General features: G+C 45.2%; 1 non-coding gene across 1 annotated transcript; it reads right to left on the bottom strand.

Moving 5' to 3' along the window:
• Window positions 1-4,975: 4,975 nt before the first annotated feature.
• On the bottom strand, window positions 4,976-5,047 carry trnag-ucc (transfer RNA glycine (anticodon UCC)). Its single transcript has one exon. It is a non-coding gene; the product is annotated as a tRNA-Gly (tRNA).
• Window positions 5,048-10,756: the final 5,709 nt, after the last annotated feature.

Here is a 10,756-nt window from a genome sequence, read left to right as displayed (position 1 = left end):
CCTGTCAGATTTGGACATGTTGTAAATCCATCTTTTAAAATGGTGGAGGAACTCAGTTCTAAGATGGATTCCACTCACTTCATTATAATTCCTCGATCAGCTTCTCTTATCATCGAGATATCAAGGACTAGAAACATCGTGTTTAAAAGAAAGCTGATTTATTTGACAATTGTACAGAATATTAAACTCCTGCCCAGTTATTGGGGTTATAAACATCAGAAACAACTCCCAACTGTCAGAATGAACATGGTTCAGTCCTGGATGTGATTAACATCAGCAATAACAGAAGAATCCAACCCCTGCAGTCACAAGTGAACCCGCTGGTGACTCAGCAGGTGGGATGACCGAGTAAATCCCTTCCCACACACGGAGCAGGTGAACGGCCTCTCCCCAGTGTGAATACGTTCGTGTCTCAGCAGATCCCCAGTGCTTTTAAAGTTCTTCTCACAGACAGAACGTTTAAAGAGTCTCTTATTCGTGTGAACAATTCGATGTTCAATGAGGTGGGATGACTGAGCGAATCCCTTCCCACACACGTAGAAGGTGAATAGCCTCCCTGAAGTGTGAGTTCGTTGGTGTATCAGTAAGCTGGATGACTGAGTGAATCTCTTCCCACACACGGAGCAGGTGAACGGCCTCTCCCCAGTGTGAACTCGCTGGTGTCTCAGCAAGTGGGATGATCGAGTGAATCTCTTCCCACACACGGAGCAGGTGAACGGCCTCTCCCCATTGTGAGTACGTTGGTGTGTCAGCAGATCACTTTTTCTTTTAAAGCTCTTCTCACAGTCAGAATATTTAAAAAGTCTCTTATCAATGTGAACAAGTTGATGTTCAATGAGGTGGGATGACTGAGTGAATCCCTTCCCACACACGGAGCAGGTGAACGGCCAGTCCCCAGTGTGAACTCGCTGGTTTCTCAGCAGATGGGATGACTAAGTGAATCCCTCCCCATAGACAGTGCAGGTAAACGGCCTCTCCCCAGTGTGAATACGTTGGTGTGTGAGCAGGTTGGATGACTGAGTGAATCCCTTCCCACACTCAGTGCAGGTGAACGGCCTCTCCCCAGTGTGAGTGCGTTGGTGTTTCAGCAGCTCATTTCTGCTTTTAAAATTATTGTCACAGTCAAAATATTTGGAACATCTCTTATCAGTGTGAACACGTTGATGGTCAATGAGGCCGGATGAACAAGTGAATTCCTTCCCATACACGGAGCAGGTGAATGGCCTCTCCCCAGTGTGAACTCGCTGGTGACTCAGCAGGTGTGATGACTGAGTGAATCCCGTCCCACACACGGAGCAGGTGAACGGCCTCTCCCCAGTGTGAACTCGCTGATGTCTCAGCAGGTGGGATGACTGAGTGAATCCCTTCCCACACACGGAGCAGGTGAACGGCCTCTCCCCAGTGTGTCTGCGTCGATGAGTTTCCAGCTGGGATGGGTAACTGAATCCCTTCCCACAGTCCCGACATTTCCACGGTTTCTCCATGGTGCGCGTGTCCTTGTGTCTCTTCAGGTTGGACGATCAGTTGAAGCCTCGTCCACACAGAGAACACGTGTCTGGTTTCTCCCCGCTGTGAATGGTGTGATGTGTTTTCAGGCTGTGGAACTGGTTAAAGCTCTTTCCACAGTCAGTGCACTCGAACACTCTCACTCGGGTGTGTGTGTCTCGGTGCTTTTCCAGTTACACTGATGTTTGAAATCTTTTCCCACAGACAGAACCGATGAACATTTCTCCTTCTATGTTCAAAGGCCGATGATCTTCAGGTGCTGGTGAATTGAGTGACAGTCAGATCTTGATGTCATGTTTGGTCCGAGTTTCCTGTCTGCAAATCATCCCCTTGTAAGAACCTGTAAATGTAGATAACAAAACTCCTCATTGTGAATACATGATAGAAATTCAGAACAGGCAAATCTAGTTTCTATGGAACATTCTTCCTGCTCATTCCCCCAGACTGTAAATCCCCGTCCCACACACTCACCCTCCTTTCTCTGCTGAAATCTAAACCCATCGCACCATCTCCAACATTTGGGTTGGTTTGGAGGCCTTGAATCTGAGTTGGGAAATACAATCGGAGAAAGATGATACAATTTAGAGACAAAAACTAATTAAAATCAAATAACATGGATGGTTGTTTCACGCCAAGTGGGAAATAAATTTTGTTTGGGCTGTGGGTGAGTGTTTGCGCCCGGTTACACAGCATGACCCTCTCTCTCAGCTTCAAAAGCGCTTCTTTCGGTTCACAGTCTCTTTTACACATCTAACTGACTGGAACCATTTAAAGCTCCTCTCGACCCATCTTTTGTTTCTTTACTTGACCCATTACCACCCTCCTCCCCGTGCACCATCATCCCTTTTGTCGCTTTATCACTCCTGCCCTCCACCATATCACAGACCTTCCCTTTTCTTCTTTCCCTCCCCCCACCTTTCCCTGGCTCTCGACTTGCTTAAAAACTGTTAAATCTTTAACTTCTCCCAGTTCTGACGAAATCTTAACTCTAACCTGAAGCGTTAACTCTGTTTCTTTCTCCACAGACGCTGCCTCACTTGCTTTCCAGCATTTTCTCTTTATATTTCACATTTCCAGCTTCCGCATTATTTTGCTTTTGATTGGATAAACCTCTCCCTTCCAAACCCCATCAGAGAATTATCAGCAAGTGGGGATTACAATGGCGGCTGACATTACCCAGAATGCCGCGCGCGGTAGAATACGGTCTATCTCCATTCGAAGGGGCGCAATGCGCAGGCGCGGCAAGGGCCGCTGGCTGGAGAAATCAGCGCCTTGGAGAGATAGAGGGTTTTCTGGGGCGCGGTGGATTGTGGGCCCTCCGGTCGCCATTAGTCGCAGATTGTGGGTCAGAGTTCCATTGCGCGCGTCGCCCACAGAACCGTTTCTGGAAAAACAGACTGAGGAATTCAGAGCGGTTTTGATGAACAGACATTGACCGTACAATGTAGAACAGAGTTTCTCAAACTATTTTTCTCGTGACACAATGGAAGAAAAACACGTCCCCCAGGGACCCCAAACAATAATAATTTCAGACTGGAGTTTTCATCAAATCCCAATAAAGGTCAGTCCATGCTCGCTCTTCACTTCACTTCAAGTAATAACTAAAATGAGACATCGATGTTGCTTGAAAAACATTTTAAATACAGTATAAATACAGTAGAAGAAGATCAGGTTGAGTTTCACTTACTTAATGTGAGGGTTGGGTCTGTCAGTTGGTCATGATCTCGTTCCAATCTGGATCACTGGATGAAAGTGCTTCTCGCATATCAGGTGCGCTGTTGAGTTTCTTTCTCTTGTTTTTAACCTTTTCAAAGTCGAAAATCCCAGTTCGCACATGTAGGTTGTTGGGAACGGCAGCAACAACAGAGCAGTAATCATAACAGAGGATATTCTTTGAAAGCACTGATCCAAAAAGATGACAAACTGAATGACTTGTGGCCTGTTTTCAGTGTGCTCAAAGGTGAGTCGCACCGGCTCGTTTTCTTGCTCAGGCATCAAGTTTAGCCTCATTATTGATTCAGGATTTTCGAAAGCAAAAGGATCTTTCACCCAACGCTTTTCCTTCAAATTTTCAAATCCCTCTGCAGGGAAGTAGCGACTAAAATGGTCAGACAGAGCAGCGAGATGGAACTGTGTGACACATTTCATTTCATTCCCTTTATCTTCATTGATGCTGTTCTCCTCAATGTGTTGTAACAATGTGAAGCAGTAAATGAGCTCCGCTCCCATTTCTGAGCGTAACTCTTCAAAAACCCTGCAGTTCAGTCAGCTTCCTTTAATGAAAAAACTCTTCTCATTCCAAGCAATTATAGAGAGAGCGGTGCCCAGAACTGAGCACTGAACTCTAAATGCTGCCTAAACAGAGCTCTGTATAACGGTGACAGAACTTCCACTACTTTTTATTCCAATTCCCTTGAGATAAAGATCAAAATTTAATCTCCTTTTTAACATTTTTTTGTGATTTAGTGATCACTTTTAGTGATTTCTGAACTTGGAACCCTAAATCGCTCTCCTCCCCCACAGTTCCTAGCTTCTTGCCATTTAGAAAATAAACTGATCTATCGTTTTATGGACCAAAGGGATGACCTCACACTTCCTCAAGTTGAACTCCATCTGCCACAGTTTCACCCACTCACGTAATCTATCAATGTCCCTTTGCAAATTTCTGCTCCCATCTACAATGTTTACTGTACTACCTAAATTATTGTCGTCAGCACACTTGGAAATAAAGCTCTTTACATAAGAACATAAGAAATAGGAGCAGAATAGGCCATATGGCTCATCGAGCCTGCTCCACCATTCAATAAGATCATGGCTGATCTTCGATCTCAAGTCCACTTTCCTGCCCCATCCCCATATCCCTTGATTCCCCAAGAGTCCAAAAATCTATCGATCTCAGCTTTCAATATAACTCAACGACTGATCATCCACAGCCCTCTGGGGTGTAGAGAATTCCAAAGATTCACAATCCCTTGAGTGAAGAAATGTTTCCTCATGTCGGTCCAAAATGGCCGATTCCTTATCTTGAGACGATGAGCTCTAGTTCTTGACTCTCCAGCCAGGGGAATCAGACTCTCAGCATCTACCCTGTCAAGCCGTCTAAGAATTTTATACATTTCAATGCGATCACCTCTCATTCTTCTAAACTCCACCGAATATTGGCCAATTTAACGCAATATTTCCTCATACCACAATTGCAGCAAGACCTCCTTACTCTTATATTCCAACACCCTGACAATAAAGGCTAAAACATCATTTCCCTTCCTCACTCTCATTGGACCCTTGGTAACTCAATATTTCCAGCATGTTTTCCTCTTTTCCTTCGATAGGGAAAAGAAATGAAGGTTGATAACATTTTACTGCAATTACACTCGATTCTGTCTTGGAAACAATTTCCATCTGAACTGCATCAAATTCGATTGTAAACTTAAGAGTTTCTGATGGAAATAAACTAATAAAAACACTTAATTGCGATGGCCAGGAATCGAACCCGGGTCAACTGCTTGGAAGGCAGCTATGCTCACCACTATACCACCATCGCTGAAAATAATCAACAATAAAATAGTTCCCAAACATCAGACCCTGAACAGACACTGCAGGCTGTTGGATTTTGTTCTTCATTTTCACTGGTTTCTGACGGATCCTTTCTCGCTCTGTTGCAGTTCCTGTTTCCGCCCAGTAGATTTCGCCAACCCCCAATCAATGGAAATTCCACACCAGCCAGTAATTCTTCACCTGATATCGGACTGAAGAGACAGTCGATACCTGCAATACTTGACCAGCTGGAAATACATTTTACCACAGCTCACATCAGCCATTGAGTAAAGTTAAATAATTCCATTAAATCATTACAGAGACCTGACTACCAACTGGGCAGGAATGGCAGCTTAATATTCAAGTCTGTAAGATCTTTAGAAAGGACAGGGAAATAGGGAAAGGAGGAGGATCAGCAATATTACTAAAGGACAATATTACAGCAGTTCAAAGATAGAATATCAGTGAGGGTGAGCGGGCAGTGTAAACACTCTGAGAGAGACACATCACAAGTGCCCCCACTGGACTCCTCCAGAAGGTAGAAGAAGGGCGAGTGCGGGAGGATTTCTTCATTCTTTGTGAAAGTGTTGGTGAGATTGTGGAAATGTCTGGAAGAGGAAAAACCGGCGGTAAAGCTCGGTCCAAGGCCAAGATTCGCTCATCCCGGGGTGGACTGCAGTTCCCTGTTACCCGTGTTCACAGGCTCCTGCGAAAGGGGAACTATGCTGAACGTGTGGGTGCCGGAGCCCCGGTCTATCTGGCTGCTGTGCATCGAATATCTGACGGCTGAAATCCTCGAGCTGCCCGGCAACACGGCCCAGGACAAACAAGAAGACCCGCATCATCCCCAGACACCTGCAGCTGGCCATCCGCAACGACGAGGAGCTCAACAAGCTGCTGGGACGGGTGACCATCGCTCAGGGTGTTGTCTGATATCCAGGCGGTGCTGCTGCCGAAGAAAACCAGCATTGTGAGCTCCAAGAGCAAGTAAACCGTCCAAGGCTTAATCTGATAACCCAAAGGACAGGACCAACCTTATTGAAATCTTTGAAGAAGGAACAGAAAGTGTCGACAAGTTTAATGCAGTAGATGTGATATATTTGGATTTTCCGAAGGTCTTCTAAAATGTACCACATTGTAGACTCATAGCTAACTTCAGAGAACGTGGAGTCAGGGTCAGGTGGCAGAATGGATAGTAAGTTGGCGACAAAACTGAAAGCCAAGAATAGAGGTTAAGGGTCGCTACTCAGACTGGCAAAAGGTGGGAAGTGGAGTTCCAGTTGCTGGGACCACTGTTCTTCACAATTTACATTAACGATTTGGATTCGGGAATCGGAAGTACAATTCCAAAATTTGTGGACGACACCAACTTGGGGGATTTAGTTAATACAAAGGAAGAATGCATCAAAATGCAAGAGGGCATTAATAAACTTGCAGAATGAAGAATCAGGAGGTCACACACTGCTTGGATAATAAGAGTCTAAACGGGATAGAGGAGCAAAGGGATCTAGTGGTACAGATACACAAATTACTAAAAGTAGCGACCCAGGTTAATCAGGTCATAAAAAGACAAATCAAACACTAGGATTCATTTCTAGAGGGATAGAGTTGAAAAGCAAAGAAGTTATGTTAAACTTGTATAGAACCTTGTTTAGACCAGACTTGGAATACTGCGAACTGGTCTCGTCTCCATATTATAGACATAGGGGCATTGGAGAAGGTGCAGACAAGATTCACAAGGATGATACCAGAAATGAGAGGATATTCTTATCAGGAAAGACTGAACAGACTGGGTCTCGTTTCACTGGAAAAGAGAAGGCTGAGGGTTGATCTGATCGAGGTTTTTAAGAAAATGATCGGGTTTGTTAGGATAGATGTAGAGAAAATGTTTCCACTTGTGGGGAGTCCAAAACTTCAGGTAATCAATATAAAATAGTCGCTAATAAATCAAATAGGGAATTCAGGAGAAATTGCTTTACCCAGAGAGTGGTTAGAATGTGGAACTTGCAACGACGAGGAGTAGCTGAGGCAAATAACATAGGGGCATTTAAGGGGAAGATAGATCAGCACATGAGGGAGAAAGGAACAGAAGGATATACCGATGGGGTGAGCTGAAGTAAGGAAGGAGAAGGCTCATGAGCAGCATAAACGCCGGCATAGACTAGTTGGGCCGAATGGCCTGTTTCTGTGCTGTAGTTTCAATGTAACTCGATGTAAAGGCTCTTTTCAGAGCCACCCACTGTATCTGTGAAAGGGCTGGTTACTGTCTGAAGGGAGACGCTGATATCATGCTACCAGTGTGGCTCTGAGCTGCTTTTGTCTCGTTGTGGACGAGATGAGGTATTAATGGGTCTGGAGTGGGGACTTTAAACGGTGACTTATAGACCGCAGCCCACACATCACCAGATTTCTTGCATTTATTTCAAATACTTGCCATGCTGGGCTCATAAAGAATCACCAGAACTGCTCGACTAACATTTCTGCATCTGTGGAATTCAGCATTTCGCTCCGTTTCTGTTCTATTTTGTTGGATTATTTACATAACGCATCAAACTCACTGGGGAATCACTGAAATGTAACTCTGTGCAGAAACAAATAACAGTGAATTGCCTGGTGCCCAGGAGATCAGGAACATGACTCGACTTTCGTCCTGTTAAGGAGTAAACGATGTTTAGAGTCCACCGACCCGCTTTGGTTCCATATGGGGGATTAAACAGAGAAATCGGGAGGGGAGGAGACAGTCAGAGTGACAGAGCGGAGAGCGGCCTCTGATCTTCCAGCTCCACCTCCAGTTCTCTCCATCCGACAGTTTCAAACCGTTTATCGATAATAAAACCGAACCTCAGCGCTCCGCACAAACCCTGACAAACCCGGGCTTCATATTGAAGGATTCCCAAAACCCGAAGCTTTCAAATAAGCCCCGTTACAATGAAAAATCGTTAATATTCCTGCCTAAATACAGTCCATTCAATAACAAGTCAACTCGGCTCCTCCATTTCAGTCTGTTTCCCTGTTCTATCTCCCCACACATCCCCTCACAGCGTTTTACAAACACATTATTCCAGTTTATTTGGAGAATCCCATGTGTTGGGGTTTGAGTTATGACGCGGAGTTTCTCCACCAGTGTTACCGGCTCACAGAGACTCTCGCCCTGAATCTGTGTAAAGATTATGACCATGAACTGGGACTGGAGCCGAACACATCCCCAGTTACAGTGAGGCCCGGCCCGGATATCTCATTTTCTCTATTTTATATCAGACAGTATCCCACTTTCATGTCCAGCAACAGAGAGAGAGAGAGAGGCAGACACGGTGAGAAAGACAGAGAGAGCGGTGAGACACAGTGACAGACAGACGTTAACAGTATTAGTTCCAGACTGACCGGGAAAGTGCCGTTTGATCTAGAAAGATCACGTTGGAGAGACAGAAGATGCAATCTCATCTCTCACTGATATTGTACAAGGGTCAGAAACACTATTAATCCCACACTCAGGGACAGTACAGAGAGGGACAGAAACAATGGGTCACATTTAACCCTCTAATGCCTGTTGTACTATCTGCAGTTTTACAGCTCAGGGCTGTTCGATATTACTCTCAGTGACCTACAGTTTCACTCCGGTTCAATTAATCTGCGACTGTTGCTGCCTGATATTAACCCTACACGGTCCCAGCAAATACACCGACTCCCACTTTCCTCCCATGTTTCTCCAGGATTGGTTTGAGAAATCCTCTCACAGTCGCACATTTTCGGGGCCATTAATGAAGAGAATCCATTGGCTGATTTCACAGCCGCTCATTTTATCTCTGAAAGGCTCTTTACCATCAAAAGACCCCGAGAGAAACAGCAGGGATGGAAACATCTAGTTTAATAGTTGGAGATTGTAAAGTCAGTCTGGATTCCAGCGTTAGGCACTGGTGGAATCCCATCTGTTTCCCATTCTGCTGCCTGTTCCTGAACTGCCTGTGGACCCCATTCCCTCTGACCTTTCCCCCAGACCCACTTCCTTTGCTCAGACTCGGAAAAATTCCAATTGAAGAAAGTTTCCATCGATTTTTGGATTGGGAATTGTGGGCGCCATTCCCTCAGTGAGCGGAAGAAGATGGTTTAAAACAGCCGGGAATGGAGAGATCACGGCCCCCGGGGGAAGGGAGCAAAGAGCAGCCTCGTTACAGCAGCTCATCGCTTCGGGACCGTGTCCGCAGATGGGCTCAGAGATCGGCATTGAGTCCAGGGGAAGTTCAGGGGGAGTCCGAGGGCTGTTTGTAAGAGGCGGAGTGGATCAGGAACTGATCCCGGAACATGGAGTGAGAGGGTGGAAGGGAGAGGTCATTCTCGGGCTGTGTGTGTACAGGGTGTGGCCAGGGGAAGGGAGAGAGAATGGGAAGGACCTGCTATCAAAATCATTGCTGCTTTCTCTCCCCAAACCAGTAGTGAATGGTCCTGGTTTAGTTCCAGCCTCACCCTGTTTATTGTTATTGGACAGTGAAGAGTGGAAACAGAGCCGGACAGTAAGGATGTGGGGAGTTATACAAAGAGCATCTATTGCAGGCACCAGGTGAGAAGTGTGAAGGACACATTTTAAACCGCGGCTGTTTGGTTTCGGTTGAACGGTTAGTCCCATGGGAGAGGGGATTAGAAACCTGACCTGTACAAAGGTCCCTGCCCCATCGGGTCGTCCCATTCATGGATCAGTGCAGGGGTTGGGCCGTGTCTGCAAGTCATTAAATTGTTGTAAAACAGCCCAACACACTTGGTGTGCAGAAGCTGAGTGCTGCAGTACTGCAGTGGAGTCAGACACTGACACTGTTTGTCTCACTGGATTTCATTTGTGGATATTCAAAATGATCATTAACAGAGATATTAAACTGGTCACTTCTGTATTTTCGACCTCACATGTTCCTGAGTAACAAGAGATAATTTTCTTTCCACAGGCAAACCCTTGAACGATCCAGAATAAATGTGGTGCTTCCTCCACCCGAGGCAGAAGGAACAGTGCAGCCAGCTCCTTCTCACACACAGTCAGTATATTATCACTCACAGAGCACAGAGACACAGACAGCTCATCAGTTCCACAGTCTCAGACAGCAGAAGTAGTCAGTCCCACACTGATCACAATTTCCAGAGACACATTTTCAATCCAACAGTCAAGCAGAGTAGGTGAGGCAGACACTGTTCCATTCCCCCTAACTCAGTCCCGCTGACAGGTAGATACAAATATCCCAGTCCAAAATCACACTCTCAGAGTGAAAGGCACTGTGTCAATCTCACAAAAGAGCAACATTAGCTACGAATTAAATACCAGATAGAAATCACACATGGTACCCGATTCAAAGGTACAGAATGAATCCCAATAATGTACCCCGAGATTCAAATTGAATACTGGCCCAGAACTCTCACACACATGACTTTAATACATGCAATATCCATTCGAAAAGTGTATCATATGATACAAATTGCATACAAGTCCAAAACTCAGGTAGAGTATCAGATTGAGAAATATTGAAAGATAGTAAACCTGAGAAACAAATTAGATACCTGTTCAGAATGTACTCGTCGAATGAGATTTAAAGCTGGAGTATCAATTCTATTAGTGCAGACTGAGATACACATTACATACCAGTCCAAAAATCTCATACACAAAAAGCAGGACAAATCCAATCCTGCCAATTACCGCCCCATCAGTCTACTCTCAATCATCAGCAAAATGATGGAAGGT

This window comes from Heptranchias perlo, unplaced genomic scaffold (assembly GCF_035084215.1).
Source record: "Heptranchias perlo isolate sHepPer1 unplaced genomic scaffold, sHepPer1.hap1 HAP1_SCAFFOLD_50, whole genome shotgun sequence".
Taxonomy (NCBI): domain Eukaryota; kingdom Metazoa; phylum Chordata; class Chondrichthyes; order Hexanchiformes; family Hexanchidae; genus Heptranchias; species Heptranchias perlo.
This window is presented reverse-complemented; position numbering and strand designations above follow the sequence as displayed.